The following is a 17,950-nucleotide window of genomic DNA, read 5'->3' as shown; positions in this document are numbered from 1 at the left end:
CTTCTCAAGTTTAGCCCAAGTTTAGACAAGTCTATGGATATTCAGAATAAAGACATTTCCCAGCCTCCCTTAAAGCTAGGTGTGTGTGACCTTGTGACTAAGTTCTGGCCAATGGGATACAAGAAATGATGTGGGCAACACCACATTCTGCCCTTCCAAAGTGTGTGGCCTCCACCTCCTCTTCCCCTCTCCCTCCTCTCTGGTGGGAATGCAGATATATGCTGAGCCATTTTGGACCAGGGGGACTAAGGCAATGACCATAAGAATGGAGAAGCAACAACATAGAAGGACCCCAAGTCCCTGAGGCTTTCATGAGTAGAACCACTGTATTAGCACAGATTTTTACATGAGAAAGTAATGAATTCATTATATTGAAAGTAATGAATTAGTCACTGATTCATTATAGTTATTTGGGCTCTATACCACAAAACTTGTATCCTACCAACATCTGATTATTATCAATGAAAAGAGTAAACTTTTAAGGAAACTATCTTCTTCTTAATATAAAAACATATTTGCATACAATAGAAAGAGAGATCCATGCATTATGAAAACAGTATCCAATTCATTCTAGCACCCACCAATGTAAACACAGACTTTAAATTATGCCAGGGTATATTGATCATGGAATGCTGCTAAATTTCATCCATTTCTGAGAGTCATTTCCCTTCCTGAAATAAGAGCTATTTGTGTACCACATAGAAATATGTAACACTGGTTCAGAACAGACTTTCAATAAGTTTTTTTCTCATCTTCTCATTTCCTGCTGCTCTCTCACTATCTTTATCAGCATGGATTTTCATTATGATCCCTATTCTGTTTGTTCTCTGTCCTCTGATGTTTCCATAGCAATTCATCTAAGATTTCCTATTGTTCTTATCATACTCTATCCCTTTATGTGTTAAAGGACGATGCCGTGTAATTTCTTGCATACTACACTGAAAGTAAACAACAGAATGGTTTTAAGTAAAAGGGAGGTACCGAGCAGTTACAATTACGTGGCTTGTCTGTTCTCTTTTGATTGTGGGGCTGGCTGGGAGCTGTGGCTCGCTGCATCATGAGAGAGGATCACTCCTCTTATTCCTCGCCTGAGAAAAGATCAACCTTCAAAATCTGAAGTATGGTTTCTGTTGAATACATTATCATTTTTGCACCACTGTAAGGACGATAAATCCTAAATCGGACCGTGTAAGTTGGGGACCATCTGTTACCGAGTTTTTATTAGAAAACAGTTCTGAGTATTTTACATGTAAGATGAATCAGCTTTAATTTCAGACAGGTATAATGGTTGTCATCACAAAACTGCTTAGTGTTTGTCAGAAGTTTCTTAGAAAACGCTGATTATTTTTTAACAGGAACAATTGCCATCCATTACAAGCAAATATGCTTTGGGCAAACCAAAAGTAGATATAAGTAGATAAATGGGTGAGAAAGGAAAGCGGAAGGAGGAAGCGCAAGGCTCTAAATGCCTGAGGACTGACTGCCCCAGCTCATCTGGAGGGTCAGACTTGTAGAGAAAGCTGGGAACCAGGCTCTGATGTCAGCTGACCATTGACCAACAGGGGTTAAACTGCATGGGTCTACTCGTCCATGGGTTTTTTTTTATTAAATATATTGGAAAATCTGTTGGAAATTTGTGACAATTTGAAAAAACATTTTCTTTTCTTCCACTTATTTTATTATAAGAATAAAGTATACAATACATATAACAAACAATATCAGTGTTAGTAGACTTATGTTATTGGTAAGGCTTCCGGTCAACAGTAGGCTATTAAAAGGTAAATGTTTGGAAGTCAAAAGTTACATGCAGATTTTTGACTGTGTTGGGAGTCAGTGCCTCTAGCCCCTAACGTTGTTCAAGGACCAACTGTTATTAGTATCAATTTACTTCCTCCGTAGAATTCAGTCTGTGAGCTTTAGATTCAGTGTTTTGAAATTACATAATTTGTTTATTTATTGAAAGAACACATACACATGAAAAAGCAGTAAATGTATGAATGTACATACAGATATTTGTGATTTATGTGCCAAATGAATTTTTGAAACTGTTATTCCACTGAAATACATTTTACAAAGGAAATTATAAAATGAAATTTTCATTCATTCTTATTTTATAAAATACATAACTTTTTCTAAAATGTATTACTTTATACTAAAATTTATTTATTAAAATAAACAAAATTTTCTAAAACTTCTTTTAAAAAAATTAGTTATCAAACTAGGAAATTAACATTGATACAATCTTATTTTCTATTCTAGCAGGCATTCTGTAGATTTTATTACTTATTCTAATAATGTCCTTAAAAGAAATTATAGGATTATGCATTCCATAAGGTTATTTCCTGTTGATGTTCTTCAGCTAAAACAGTTCCTAAGTCATGCTTTATATTCCAGGACATCAATGTTTGTGAAGATTTCAGGTCTGGTATTTTATAGAACATCTATCAGTTTGAGTTTGTGTGATGTTTCCTCCTTGTGAGATTCAGGTTATGCATTTTGGGGAGGACTAACTCAAAAGTGGTGTTTTGTTCTTCCCAGTATATATCAGGAGGCGCTTGCCGCAGGCTGGTCCCATTGCTAATGGGGCTTAATTTTGATTATTGGGGTAAAAAGGTGTCTGCCAGACTATTCAAGTGTGAAGTTACTATTTTATTTTCTTAATTCATAGTGATCTTTCTTTGGGAGGAGGGGTACTTTGTAAGTATGTAAGTATCCTGTTAGTTCTCATATTTTTACCTGGTAGTTTTAGCATTTGTGGGTGATTCCTGCGTGAATCAATTATTATGACAGTTGTCAAATAATGATTTTCTAGTTTAATCATTCTTAACTATATTACTAATTGGCTTTCTAATGTAAGGAAGAGCTTTGCCTTTACCCCTATGTATTCATATAAAACAACATTTTAACAAACTGAATAAAGCATATGATACCTATCTTGTTGAGAATATGACTAGGTTGTAGGCTGGAATCATGGGGTAACGTGATCAAACCAGGGCCTTATCTCACAGAGAGGAGCCTCCTTTTTAGGAGATGAGATGTGAAGGATATCAAAAGAAGGATTTTTTGCCACTGGACTAGGTGACTTCTAAGTTCCCTTCTGACTCTGAAATACTAATTCTGTGATTTGATATAGCTGTATCATAACTGTGGACCAACTTGTCTTGTTTGGGAAATGGGCGTATGGATAGAGGAAGAAATGCAAATGCAAGATGATAATGGCACAGAAAGAAACATTTTTTCTTGGCATGAAATCCTTGCTGAATTATCTAACCAAAAAAAAATTTCTCTTTCACTTGCTTTGTAGTTGCAAATATTAGATAGGAAACATTAGGCAAGGATACCAGCCAACCAAATACCCAGATTTATTTATTTAAAGTATGTAGATGGCAAATGGCAGGATCAGGATATATCTCAGGGATAATAGCAACATATTTGAAACCAAAGATACAAAGTTTTTGGACCTAACTATCACCATTGACCACAGGGATGTACATGCTAATATAGGAATGACTAAGTTTACCTCTGGAGACATCACTGACTCCTTCAGACCCAGACTCATGGTCATTTTAACAGAAGGTGAGACCATTCCTGTATATATATGCTACCAAGTACCTTGGCCTGGGACACTTAGACCTCATCAATCTTAGCATTATACAAGTACACAGTATGATTATAGGACAGAGAACACAGTAAATTCAGACCATTATGGAGTCTTCAACCATTGCTTTCAGACTATGCAGTCTGGGGAGTCTCCTGTGAGTATATTCTGAGCTAGGTGCAACATTGTAAAAGGAATTGTTTCCCAGAATTCATAGGGCATCACTTCAAGAATTCTGTCCATCTCACTCAGCAGTTAGTCTCCATCTCCATTCTTACACCACCTGATGCTGCTTTGGAATTTCACATTTTCTACAAAACAAAATCAGTCTGTACTTGCCAGAAGTCCTGACATCAAATGGCCTGGGGCCAGAAAACTTCCAAAACATGATGGCTTTTCCCATAAACATGTAAATATTAAGTCATGGTTTTTGTTTAACTGTCACCCATGAGCACATGATATGAAATAACTTTCTTTAAAACTCACTTAAATGAGCAAGAAGCAATTAAATTGCAAACCTCTAGCAATTTTGGAACATTTGTATTGGATGGACACTGAAGAGCATTGGATACAATGTTGTATGATCATATTTAGAGCAAATATCTACAAAGTGAAGGAGATTTTGACTGGGTAGGAGGCAAGGCCAGAAGCTTATTTACAGTGTTATAAAGGTGGGGTAACCTGATTTACAAGATGAGCTACAATGTACTTCATTCATAATTGCTGTGACAGAAACTCAAGCATCAAAAGAAATGGAAATTACTAGGTTAAGCATATACTGGATTGTGTGTTATTAGTCAACACATATTTGTTGATCACATATTATGTACAGTACTTAGAATCTGTATAATAGTTAGGAAATGAATAAAATGAACATGGACCCCATCTTTAGGAAACTTACATCAAAGAAGGGAGTCTTACATAAAACCTGGAGACTATGTGGTCAACAGTATACATTTCTGAATATTACAAAACAACAGGAATCTCTGAAATTCCTCTACCAAAAAGAAGTATCTGTCAGTGAATTGTTTCCCAGGATACGGCAACCTAATACCACAGTAGATCTTGCAGTAAGCTATTTCTCAGAAAATGAGTTTTAAATCCAGATTCACAGTTAGGGGCTCCAGGGAACCCGTACAGACTGGCTGGCATTCTGACAAGGCTAATGGCAAGATTTTCTCTATCCGCTCACATCTCTCCGCCTACACTCCTTCACCCCAGAACCACTAGGTCTGCCACATAGCTTTTGATTGTCACAGCATTTGGGTTGAAGTTATATCATTTACTGGGTCTTGGGAATTTTATTTTGCTTGAGATCTTACTATATGGCTAGGCATCTGCTTTTGTTTTTAATATTTTAGGTATTGGACTGGGTTTGTGAAAATCATATATTTCCACTTGGGAAGGTGGATTAATTAAGGTCCTTTATGGTAGGGAAATCCAAATTGGACAGCACTAAAGGAACCTCACCCCGTTCCATTAGGTGAGAGCCCAGAAATTAGCCACAGAACAAACCATTACCCCAAATCAGTCCCCTCAGCCTTAGAATAAAATGAATATGAAATTTTGGAGACAAGAATTTTGGACTGTTAATTCTTTGCACTTTAATAGAAAACACAAGGGTGCTTCATATTTATATTTTAATTTCTGAATTTTACTAATAAAAAAATTCATATTCAGAATTGATATTCATATGCGGTTTAATTTTGTTGGCATTATGTTATGGGCAAATTTTCACATTATTTTGAGATCTCATTTTACAGCTTCATCTGTTGAGTTATTGAAAACGTGGCTAGACATAATTTGTGATGAGAAATAGATTAAAGTATAAATTTTTGACTGAGGGTGTGGTGTGTCCTTGATATGAAATCAGTTTATGTTATGCTCTGGAGACAGACCCGCAGGGTCATCCTCTGGATGAGCCAGGCAGAGATGGGTGGGTTGCCTAGCAACCACCTGGCTGAAGTGTCCCGCTTGCCCCGCCAGCAGAAGGGGGAGGATACATCAAAATGCTGCCGGTTCCAAGGTTGTAGAGGGAGAAAGATAGGATACACTCTTGCATTCTTAATCCAGCTTTATTAGTAATAAAACCAACATTTTGTTTTGACCCTCAATTGGGTCCTTATATTTATTCATTAGTTTTAGTATTAGAGATGAGAAAGTGGGCAGAAAGATGATTGATTAGACTCCCTCAATATACATAATTACATTATTCTATCCTCTGGTTCTTATGATACTTATATAAGTCCAAGCTGCCTATAGATGAATTCATGAATTTATGAAATATGGTTCAACAACCTTGTTTAAAATTTTTTTCTAACCTCAGACTAGTATGTATAAAGAAGCATCACAAATACTTGCCAAGTGCATGCCAAGCAAAGCTTTATACTGAGCGCAAGACAGTAATTCCTTACCAATTTTCAGAGCCTTTTAAAGAGAAACTAGCATCTCTGCTGTACCCACCCATCTTTGAGTAATGACATTACAAAGTGCTCAAATGCAGAAGTCAGAAACAAAGAGCACAGCCTACTTTTCATACCCTCTCACCAGTGTGTCCATGAAGTTTCACTACTCTATTTGTTAACTATCTTTGCCCTACCCATCTGCTCTCCTTCCTAATTGCCACCACCTCTTTCCCACCACATCACACCCTGATGGCCTCCTAAATGGAATCCCAGCCACTACTCGAGCCTGATCAAATCTCCTGTCCACACTGATTCAATAAAATCAGATCATAGCACTCACCACTGCCTCTCCACATTCTGCAGAATGAAGTGCAAACTGTGTCACGTATCATATAAAGCCCTTTTCAGACTAACTTCTGCAGACCTTCCTATTCACATGCCCATGTATGAAAAGAGTTGTGGCTTTCAACACAGTGTGCTGTGGGTCCAGGAATGTTTGAGAAATCACTACTAAATTCTGCAGTCTAGACTCTTCTCAGATAGTTGGATCTTCCATGATGCCAACGTGGAGATGATTTCTCCTCCCTGTTACTGCAGCTTGTAAACATATTTACTGATGAACTTCCCTCAGCACATACTTTAGAGACTTTGAGAAACACAGACTTGAACTGACTCCCCAGAAACAGTGTTTACTTGCTGTGTGACTTTGGACCTGTTAAACTTCCTGGGCCTGAGTGTTTTCCCCTTCTGTTCTGAATAATGACACCTCCCTCATGTGGATATTGGCAGGATTAGGTACACCTATCATAACTTTCTCTTTCTTTTCAACCCAGGTTGTAATGATTCCTTGATGCAATTGTAAATCTTAAGTACCTGGCTCAATGTCCTCACACAATGGATATTTAATAAATGTTCACTAAAGAAATGAAATATGTCATTAACAAATGCATTTATAAAACTCATGGCAATTAACAAACATTTATTGATTGTGATATTCAAGGAATTAATTTCTGTGCTTTCAGAAATATAAAGTAACTTAAATTGGCCTCAGAGAAACAAGAATCATATAAAATGTTCATAAATGTCACATTATGACATATACCAACTAAACTGTTCTGACAACAAGTCATGGTCTCCAATTAAAACTGATTTTATAAGAAAATCAATATTAGTTTTCATCCCAGAATTAAGTGTTTCATTGTTGCCAAAGTCTATGGTAAGAACTACTTAATCAGTCTTTCCATAACCATAACTATGATTATAGAGAAAAAATCTCCAAAGGAGTATCAAGACCCAGTTCATTTAAATACTCCTATGCTTGCAGAGATTTGTTTCTTTCAAAGCAAAAATAAGCAGAAACAGACATCTATCAAAATCCGAATGAGATGCTTTGTGAGAAACCTTTCAGCTTTGTAGATCCTAATAATGACACTTTCTGGTCATTACATGTTTTGAGACAGTGTTCTTGTCTCCTCCATCATCTCTGATGCTTCCATGTAATGGGATGAATTTAGAGGTAGGATAAAATAAATGTCTTGTCTGTATGTATTTTTCTTTCATTGTTCTCAGAAAAGAGTCTAGTTTTAATGAAATCAGATAAGCTTGGAGATTGAGAACAATGCCGGAGTGGAGGCAGAAGACAATGGGCAGGGACTGTGCCGGTCCACGTGGTAAACGGAGGGAGAATGAGAAGAAAGTATTTGCTGACTTTATGAAGATTTATAAGATGAAAACATATGGAAAATAAAGTGAATCCAAGACTTTATTCAAAGAGTTTCTCTTGGGAAAAGTGTTAATAAAGGTTACCTAAAACTAGAAACCTCAACTTAAGAGATAGACAATATAAAAAACAGTGAACCAACCCAAAACAGAAATAATAATGCTTTGTTATGTGTGGCCTTTTACCATTTGTATCTGAAATCTCTTTTATTTAGACAGATCTTCATATGAAGCAAAAGTTTCCTTTAACCGATATCTTTCTGTTGACTCTTCTCTAAAATGCAGTCAGAGTGATGTCTGAGTTTATCCTACAGGAAATCATGAAGGGCTGGCAACTGTATTTTATTATCTGATTCTTGAATGTTTGTTTCACTATGCGCCCTCTTGGGAAATAGTATATTCCCCATTAATGTTTGTTCCTTTGGACTTCACACCTCCTAGGTTTTGCTGCTGTTTGCCTTTAAAAACCTTCTCTCTATGTTTGACATGAGTTTGTTTTCAATGATTGTTTTGCCTTTCAGGCAGACGCAGGTCAGCTATTTCCAGTGTTCCGCCACCCACGTGCACTGAGATTTTCCCGCACACAGGCATGTGGAGCCACCAGTTTCCTGCCTCGGTTATCCGCTGCAGTAGCTGGTCACCATGAAGCACAGGCTGTATATACTGCACATCCCAAGGACTTGGGTAGAAGCCTGGTTACACGTCCATCTCCTGTCTCTTCACCTTATATTTACCATAATCCAGTGCCACGGCAGTGGGCTGCCATTGCTGGAACATTCCTGGAGCTAGCCTGTGGCCAGGGGAAACACATAGCAAGCCCAGAGGTTAGGTTTCCACATGTTGGTGGCCTTGTTTCATTATTCTTACACTTGCAATGGAATTGCCATACCAAAAATCCTTTCATCACAGGCCATGCCTGGACCTTTCTCAACCTGCATCTCCCACCAGACTGCAGTTTTTTGTAGCCATGGACAGAAACCCAAAGCAGACTCTGATTCAGATGCTAAATTTGCATGACCCTCTCACTGAACCCCCTTGACATAGAGCCTGAGAAATGAAAAAGTGTGAAACGAGTTCCAAGTAAAATATTTAAAGGACAAACTTTATTTATGAAACTAAATGAGAAGACTCAGAACCTCGAGAGGACTCTATTTTTGTCTGAGCAGCTTTTAAGGAACTGTGCTTTCTTTACTGCTATGTCTTTAACTTCATTCCTAAATCCTATGTCATAGTGTATTTGCACTACTCATACTTTAAAAGTAAATATTGTTTATTATGTGAATAGCCGATATCCAATTGCTATCCATCATTTGATTTGTCCCCCAGAATAAACAATTTTTTATTATGTCCTCAATTCTATGGAGAAAGCATAGGAAGGGAGACTATATTCCTGAAAAAATTCAGTAAAATGCATAATCTCTCTAATCTTGCGTTAGCATGCAAACATTTTTTATAATACTTAAAAATTAAGTATTTTCCAGTTGCTATACCTGAAGGAAAAATAGATAAGAGGATTCTTTTTTAACATAGAGCAAAACACATAGGGAAAAATTCATTTCACTTGGCATAATAGGATAGTATCTCTTTATGCTCCTGTGAGTGAGAATTATACACCATCTTAGTTCCAACCCTTTTCCTTTTCCACTGAGCAAAATTCAAGAACTATTGTTTAAAAAATGCTATTTTTTTATGCATGCTGAGTCTATTACCGACATAATATAGCCATTAGTGCCCGAGGATTCAATCATGTACTTTCAAAGCAGCCAGTATGAAGTAATTGAAAATTATATGACTCACTGCTAAGCCTGTTCCTTATTTTTATGAACAATAATGCAACAGAACTGAAAGGGAGAATGTAGGGAAAAAACACTAGCGTTCTGTCTACTAACGCAGAATACTAATTCCATTATGAAAGAGACAATCATGCAAATTATGACAGTTGTAAATATATATTTTTTCTTTCTAGTCAAAATAGACCGCATTGACAGTAAAATTAGTGTTTTCACATGGGAGACTTGTAAAGCTCTGATTCAACAGTTAGCCTATAGATATTAAGCAAAGAGGAATATTTGAAACTGGCGGGAGACAATACCACTGAAGGCAGGGTGATGTATGTCTGGGTGAGACTTATTTCTAGGGGTAAGCATTAGGGGTTTTAGAAATTTGATTACCAGTTTGATGATAGAGTTAGAAGAAGAATTTTCAGAACAATGTGTGGGCCCAAAGGGAAGGAAGTGAGATGAATTAACTGGGAACATCCAGAGGGGGACGACTTACCTGCCAAGGGTTTATTTAACTTCTTCAATGAATTTCTTTCCCTCGTACTCTGAAAAAATTAATATTGCATTGTAAACTCCTATGCTATTTATCCTGCCCATTAAAAAGTCAGGTATACCCTCACAACTTGTGGGACACACTGTACAGAATAAAGGAAAAAGGAACAGGAAGGGGAAACGTGGCCTGTCCCCCTGGAAGGAGGGGCTTGACATCTGGACTGTCAAAATCCAGAGATGAACATAGATCACACTACTCACATAAAGAGCACCCTAAACTGACCACGAATGAGGAATGTCTCTAAGCTTGCCCAGTTCTTTGCAATGTTCCTCAGAGCAACAAGAACCTGGTTATTGAGATTCCCTATTGTATAATATAGGTAATATGATCCGGCTGCAGGAAAAGTGAGAGCAAGGTGCTCACCCATGCAGAGCCCACATGATTCACAGGGGATGCCAGCCTCTGTGCTCCAAGGAATCCTCATCCATCTTGCCTCACCTCTGACAAACCACCTTGGCCCATGCATGGTGGGGTCTGGAAGCTGAGCCTGGGCTGCTCTATGGATTCTCACCAGGAATGGACCTGCTGTGTGTGCTCTACTTCCTCCCCTGCATCAATATTTAAAGCTAGATAAGCTTGGTGATTAATGGTGTCCTGTGAGTTTGCTTATCAAACTCTGAAGTCCTTAGAGCTCTACTGGTCATAGCTCATTCATATCCTCTCCTCCTCAGATATCCTGTGGAAAGAGAAACTGTCTCTAGGGAACGCTGTCCAGGAGTCCCAGGTGTTGGAATGATTAGAAGGCCCTAAAAAGAGCTCAGAGTGGCAGAAAGGACACACAGTACTAGGATGAAAGCCTCCAGGATGATAACTGAGAGCAGACATTAGATAAAGCCTCCGCTTCCTAGCGCGTGCTGAAGAAGACGACCCTCAGCAAGGCAGAGGGAAGGCTGATGGGGACGTCAGGCTGGGGCCTGAGGAGCACAGACCTTAACACAGTCAAAGAACTTCAAGATTAGACTCTCTATGCCTTTAATTCTCCTTTTTTTTCCTCTTCTTATCACCCAGTCAATATTGTCAGTCGAGTTTCTCAATGGAAACTAGATGGCCTTCACTGAAGAAAGAGTGAAAATTCAAATGCTGTTAATGACAGTTATTGCGTCAACAGTACAAATCATAAAAGAACTCTCAGTTTTTGTAGCAAAATCTACACAGGAACAAAATAACCAGAGAGATGATGAGAATTAAAAATTTACCTAATCATATGTGATATTAAGGGAACCAGAAGTCTCAGAGATAAATGGTAATACAATACACAAGGAGATATCTTGTCAAACAGTGAATGTAGAATTAAAATGCAGTCAATTTCCTCTTATCTCTTAAAGGCACACACGAGATTTTCTCACACTTGTGTGATGGAGCACAGTTGTTATGTTTTCCAATGGTATGTTCTCGGGGACCCACATTGGCCTCTGGCCCTTTAACATTGTCTTATGTCTACTTCTACTGATATAGCTTGCTATATAGCCTTTTAAAATTATTTAAAAGCCCGATATAGAGTCATCCTGCTTTCTACTCTCATTCCCAACTTTCAGTCTTCACTTTTTCCCATCTCAGTTTTATTCACTTTAGTTAGAGAATATGACATGACACAAAGTCCCCAGTGTATTTATGCTCCAATGAGTCATACCCACCACTGGGTACCCTTTTATTTCCAAGGTTTAACCACACATCATTACAGAGTATTGGAGAAGCCAAAGTATCAGAAGTTAAAAAAGTTGTAGTGTAAAATATGTTTAATCTTGGGCTTCTGATTCTAGAAGAACAAGTACATACTGAAACTGTGAACTCTTTAATCATAGAGAAATTATAGAAAAAAACATAATGAATATATAACTTCAGATAAAAACAATAAAGAAGAATTCTGTATGAGTGAGAAACAGAAAATACTCAGCCAGGACATTCAAAGCAGCCATGTGAGGCTGGGGACCAGGGCTGCCCTGTCCAAACCAGCCTAAGGTCAGAGCGGTACAACCCAAGCAAGCCCCAGGCCAGAGCCACACCTCACAGAGGGCCGGTGTCAATGGTGCAGAAGAGTCCCCACCCAGGAGCGACTGACAACGGAGAGCTGTTGTGTGGGAATTATCATCAACTACTCAAGGAAACCAACATTCTGAAAAGATACACCAAAACTCAAAAAATCAGGACTTACAGGTCAGGAAATAAAAATAATAGGGCATGTAAAAGAATTTAAAGTGTAAGTTATAACATTAACTATTAAAGAGATATAATATATTATTATTATTATTATTATTATGAAACAAGAAGAGGAAATTCTGGAAGAGCAAGAAAACTATGAAGAGAAATCTAATAAATAAATTACTGATTAAAAAAAAATCTATTTGCTACATGACTGAATAGTAGATGAAAGAAAATAGTTCTGAGCCAGAAGATTTAACTCTGAAAATCATCCAGAATGTAGCAGAAAAAAATTTCAAAAACAGAAAACAAAAATTTGTGATTTTTACCATTTTCTCTTAGAAGTTATTCAGTTTTCTGAAATTCTAGAATTTGGTGTGCTGTCGTCCCCCATCCTCCAATTTTTATCTGATATCGTCCTTTGGGAGTCTCTTTTATTTTATCATTTTTATTTTTGAGAGTGTGCTGACAGCTCATTGAGCTTTCTTCCCTTTAATGTGTCTTAACTTTTAGTGAACCCAATGGATTCCAATCACTTCAGGTGAAAACGATTACCAGAAGAGTCATTCAAGAGGATTGCTGGTCTTTTTTCCATTACAAACTACATAATGTTTTTATAATGAGTGCTAATGATACAATAAGTAAAGAAAAATACAAAGAAAAAATTATGTTTTAATGCACTGAAAGTCTCACTACCCAGAAATAACCACTGATAATAATCTGGCAGACATCTTTCCACCAAACACACATATATATGCCCACACGTACACAGATATATACAAGCAAAATAATATTGCAGTTATTATTCTATACTCTTTCTATTCCCCAAGCATTTTTCCACATCAGTAAATACAAGTAACCATCTTAATTAAAATGACCACCCCTCCCCCTGAAAAATCCATGTTCTGGCCTCAGAATAGAAATAATTGTCTTAACTGTTTACTATCATGAATGATCATGTTTAAGAATCCTCTCAGTTGAAACACTTATTTTCATCAGGGTATGTCATCCATAGGAATAAAATCTTAGTTTCTTTTCTGCTTTAGAAAGGCAATGCAACACAGCTGTATTCTCACATGCTTTTGCAGAGTATTTTTGCATTATCTTAAAAGGAAAACTTCCAATTTTATTACTTAAAAAAAAAATTGGGGGGGGTTATAAAATTTCAGAGTGAACTTTCTATCATACAAAGAAAAGAAACCCAAATTTAAAAACTGAGCAGTTAAAATAAAGATATATGAAAGAATATTCTGAAAGAAAGAAAATTATAGATATCCTTTCCTCACAGGGCTATGCATTTAAGATGTGGGGAGAAAAGGCAGAGAGATTCACCCCACCTTCGTGGCTCACACAGTTATTTATATTTTTCCAAAAGCAAAGGAGAGGGATGTAAGGCCCTACAGCTACTTTTTATGACTTGGATAAACTAAAAAGAGGTAAAGACTTTGCTTATATAAGAGACATATATAGGTCATATTATACTTTTATGAATACAAGGAGAAAAGGAAAATAATTCTGTCTAATAATAAGTATTTTGAGAATTTATACTTTCAGAAAGATACAGATTTATGTTTAAATACTAAAATCAATGCAACAAATTATCAACTAAAACAACCAAATAGAAAACCAGACATTTTAGGCATTAGAAGTTACATTTTAGAGGACTAAGAACAATTCCTCCAGTACAAGTGGGTGCCCTGAAAGTTTCTGTTATTAAAGTAACGTTTACAAGGGCAGTTTAATAAAAATAAAAAACAGAAGTACAGCACTATACATTTTCTCAAGACTCAAAGCTTTGTGACTGTTTCGTTTATCATTTCTTTTTCAAAAGGGGCTTGACCATATAGAATTTTATCTATTGCTTCCCCTTCCATTTTATATCTATTGTATCTCCCTTCCATTTTCCTGAGATTCTTTGGCTAGTGATTGTTAAAACGAGACAAATTTTTCAAGGCTAAATTCAAGAATTTAACATGTTAGCACAGATTTGAATATGGGAAATGAAAAGGGCAGGAAAAGTTTTAACAAATGAAATATGAGAAAGGTAATAATCTGTTTACTTGCTACCAAGAATTAAAATGAGGGAAAAAGTAATTGTTGCTTCCATCTGTTAGTTCCAAGTCTACTCAGCAGTTTGGGCTCAGAGAAGAAAGAGGAAGATATATATCAAAGATATTTTAGGAAAAGCAGGCTCCTCCCCCTAAAATAAGAACTGGTTATGGGAAACCAAAAAAAGAAAATCTAATGGGAAAGGTAGAAACAGTTCACTTTAACCACTGGAATTAAATAAGGTAAAAGAACAGCTGCCTCTTTCTTTCCTCTTATATCACAAAACTTTCAGTCAGATGTAGCATAAATTTTATCAGCATTTATGACAAGCAATAGCGATAATGTCCTGTAGCTAGGAAATTCCCTCTATTGTTCACTTTGCTGAGATTAAAGCTTATTGTCCTGTTATCATCACACAATTCCCAGGCTAAAATTAATCTCTGGCGCTTCTTGATAAAGGAGATCAAGTCTCTTTCTATGATGAAGAAAATGACCAATTCCCTTCTTTGGCTAAGAGGGGAGATAATGAGGCAGATATGTGCTTCAGCATCAGAATAGTTCTTTTGCATTCTGTAGGTGCAGTGCGGGGTCCTGTGACCTTTCCCATATTTCCATCAAGAATTTCTCTCTTCTTACCTCAATTACCTCTTGGATACAATCCTATAGCACACAGCACAATGCATACAGTGGCACCAACATGAAAAAATGACAGTAATTTGAACCTGTTTTTCCAGAAAGAGATTCACACATGTCAGTGTCATCAGAAATCCCTGAGCTTCACAAACCTCTCACACAGTTCTAACCATTTCAATCATTCTTTACCGTATCAATTCATCTGCAAGATCTTTTTACAGCCTGTCTTCGCAGACATGAGTCTAGTTTGTTGGTGTCCCAATAGTGCCATCTGCCGGCCGATATGATGCATTTATTTCCCCTTAGAGGCTAATCTCTAGGGCAGGATTGATTCAAAAGAGCAGTAATTGTTCTCACCACAAAGAAGAAATAATACTTCTGTGATGTGATAGAGTGACAGCTAATGCTACAGCGGTAATGGTATTGCAATATGTAAATATATCAAACCCACATATTGTACACCCTAAACTTACACCATGTTATATGTCAATTATATCTCAATTTTTAAAAAGTCAAGAAAATAAAGCAGTAATACTGCAAAAGATAATCATTACTCACACCAAAGTCAGATATCCAGAGACTCTGGATAATTTTTTTTCCCCAAGCCATGACCAACTGCTTTGAAATAAGTCACTACAGGGCTACACAACTTATAGATGTGAAAAGAAACCTTCAAGTTAATCTAGTCCAACCTCTTCATATCAATAGGTAATTAAATGATAGCTGGGTAGCAATCTCTGAATTAGTCTTTACTGACTTTCCATAAAGTATCTATAAAAAGTCAGAAACTCAAAAAATCCCTAGGAAGACTAAAATTTTCTAGCAACATTCAGATTATTTCATAATTTGGAAGAATATCCTCTAAATCTAAAATTTATGGAGCTAAATTGTGAATCAGTCAGTGACAGAGCATGCAATCTTCCAGAGATAATAATCATGCCACATGCTAAAAGTGGGGATCAAAATGTTACCAGGCCCACAGCTGTTAAGTGTGAGATTAAACATAAGGTGAAAAAAATCATGTTTTCTACAACTAGGGTTTCATTGTGTTTATTACCCCAATGACTTGGTTATTAATCCCAGAAATTTGCATTTTGTTATCTAATTTTGAAATGGAAATCTTTTTCTGGTCTTTAATAAACTTCTTAACATAGTAAGTATATTGGGGAATTTTGTAAGGTGAGAACCATCTCTTTGCCCATATGAACTGATAGTAAGGTTAAACTGAGCTTATCCAATCAACACCTAGCTATTAAAACTGACCTAGAAAGCCTGCACCCACTCTCAATGCTCTGTGGTGCAGCTGACTTCTATTCTAGATTTGCCCTTGACCTGCTGTTCTCATGTTCTTGTCTTTTTTATTTTTTTCCAAATGTCTTTCAATCATTTTGATACAGGAATCAAATTTTAGAATCTCGGGAACCAGTTTAATCTCCTTTAGATGGCTTACTAAATTGACTCAACTTTCTACTTTTCTTGCCTACCTTCTTTCAATGTTTTTTTCCCTCATCTTTAAGGAGATATGCCTTCTCCCAAAGCTAATGGATCTAGAAAGGGAAGAAGATTTATAGAATACCAAAATCTAGATTTTGTTTATCTTGGAAAAAGGTAGACACCTAGATTGAGTTTATACTTCCTTCTGTTCTGTCCCTTATCTTTTCCCTTGTTTTATGATAAACATTCATCTCTTTTTGCTGAATGCTAGGAATCCCCAGATCATTTCCTATGCCACGATCCCTAACCCATATTTCCTCTCTCTTCCTGCATCGGATGATTGCTTTCTATTCTATTTCCAAAGCAAAGTACATTCCCTGGCATTTAGCCTATTCCCTTAGCATGTAGCCCCACCACCACCCAGGACATCTGAGCTTGGGGCAAGGAACTTGGAAAATCAACTCACTGAAACCTCAAATGGTTACTAGGACACAGAAGTAACTGTGTATATAAGAACCAGTGTCTAGCCCTGGACACATGACCCTGGAATTGGGAGAATGTGGCCAGAGAGAGTTTTGGTTATCCACACAGTGGCATGTCAGATCTAACACCTTAATCTATTACCGGAAAGAAGTGTGTTAATATGTGGGTTGTGTAATTATGCTCATTAACCCATTCAAGTTATTAAAGATACTGTTTATTGGACCTAAAATGATGTGAAGTGAGTAAACAAAACCAAGTTGGATGATGATATTAAGATACAATTAATTCAATTATTTCAAAAATACATTTAGCTCCTTCTGTGTTCCAAGGACCATGAGAGATGCCTGAGATACAGTCTGTTCACAAGGAATTCACAATATAGTGTTTGCATGAATGAGAGTTGGAGAGGGTTACATTAACAAATTTCATGTTACTATTTTAAGTTCACACTAATTGAATACTAAACACAGTGATTGCACAAAGCAAGGAGACATCAATGCAGTTAGTCTGGATTAGGGAGAGTTTCCCGGAAGAGAAGATAATTGAGCTGTGCTGGCAAGAATGGAAATGATAAAAAGTTATCTCTTTGAAAGCCTGCCAGAGTCCTGATATTGTGTAAGATGCTTCCTTCAAATTATCTCATTTAATTCTTACAACAGCCAGAAAGCTATGAATTTTTATGGCAGTTTTACAGATGATAAAACTGACACTCAGAGCGATGAGGCTCGAGTCGGAAGCCAGTCTCCGGTCTCCAGATCACAGGACTGTCCTACTTTATCTGTAAAATGGGAGCTTAAGAGGGGACGTGAAGGATGCTTGTGGGAAGATATAGATACACAAGTCATACAACAGCTCTTTTAGAGCGTTAGTGTTGCAAAATGGCTGAAGCCTGGGTGTGTGCGGAAAGAGCGGTCATCCGTGGGAACAGAAGAAAAGACAGGAGGCTGAGCTTCTCAGAAGTTGGAACAGTTAACTTTGGGTCAGAGTTTTCTCTGTGATATATTTATGAATAGCTAGTGGACAGGATGCTCTAGAAAGACATCCGACTGAGGGCGCTGAAGGTGATGGGAATAGGCACCCATAACCCTATGCCAAACACGGTAGATGTATGGGACCCAGATATTCAAGGTAAAAACCAGGAGACAACTGTGAGGAA

Source organism: Manis pentadactyla, chromosome 13 (genome assembly GCF_030020395.1).
Source record: "Manis pentadactyla isolate mManPen7 chromosome 13, mManPen7.hap1, whole genome shotgun sequence".
In the NCBI taxonomy this organism is placed as follows: Eukaryota; Metazoa; Chordata; class Mammalia; order Pholidota; family Manidae; genus Manis; species Manis pentadactyla.
This window is presented reverse-complemented; position numbering follows the sequence as displayed.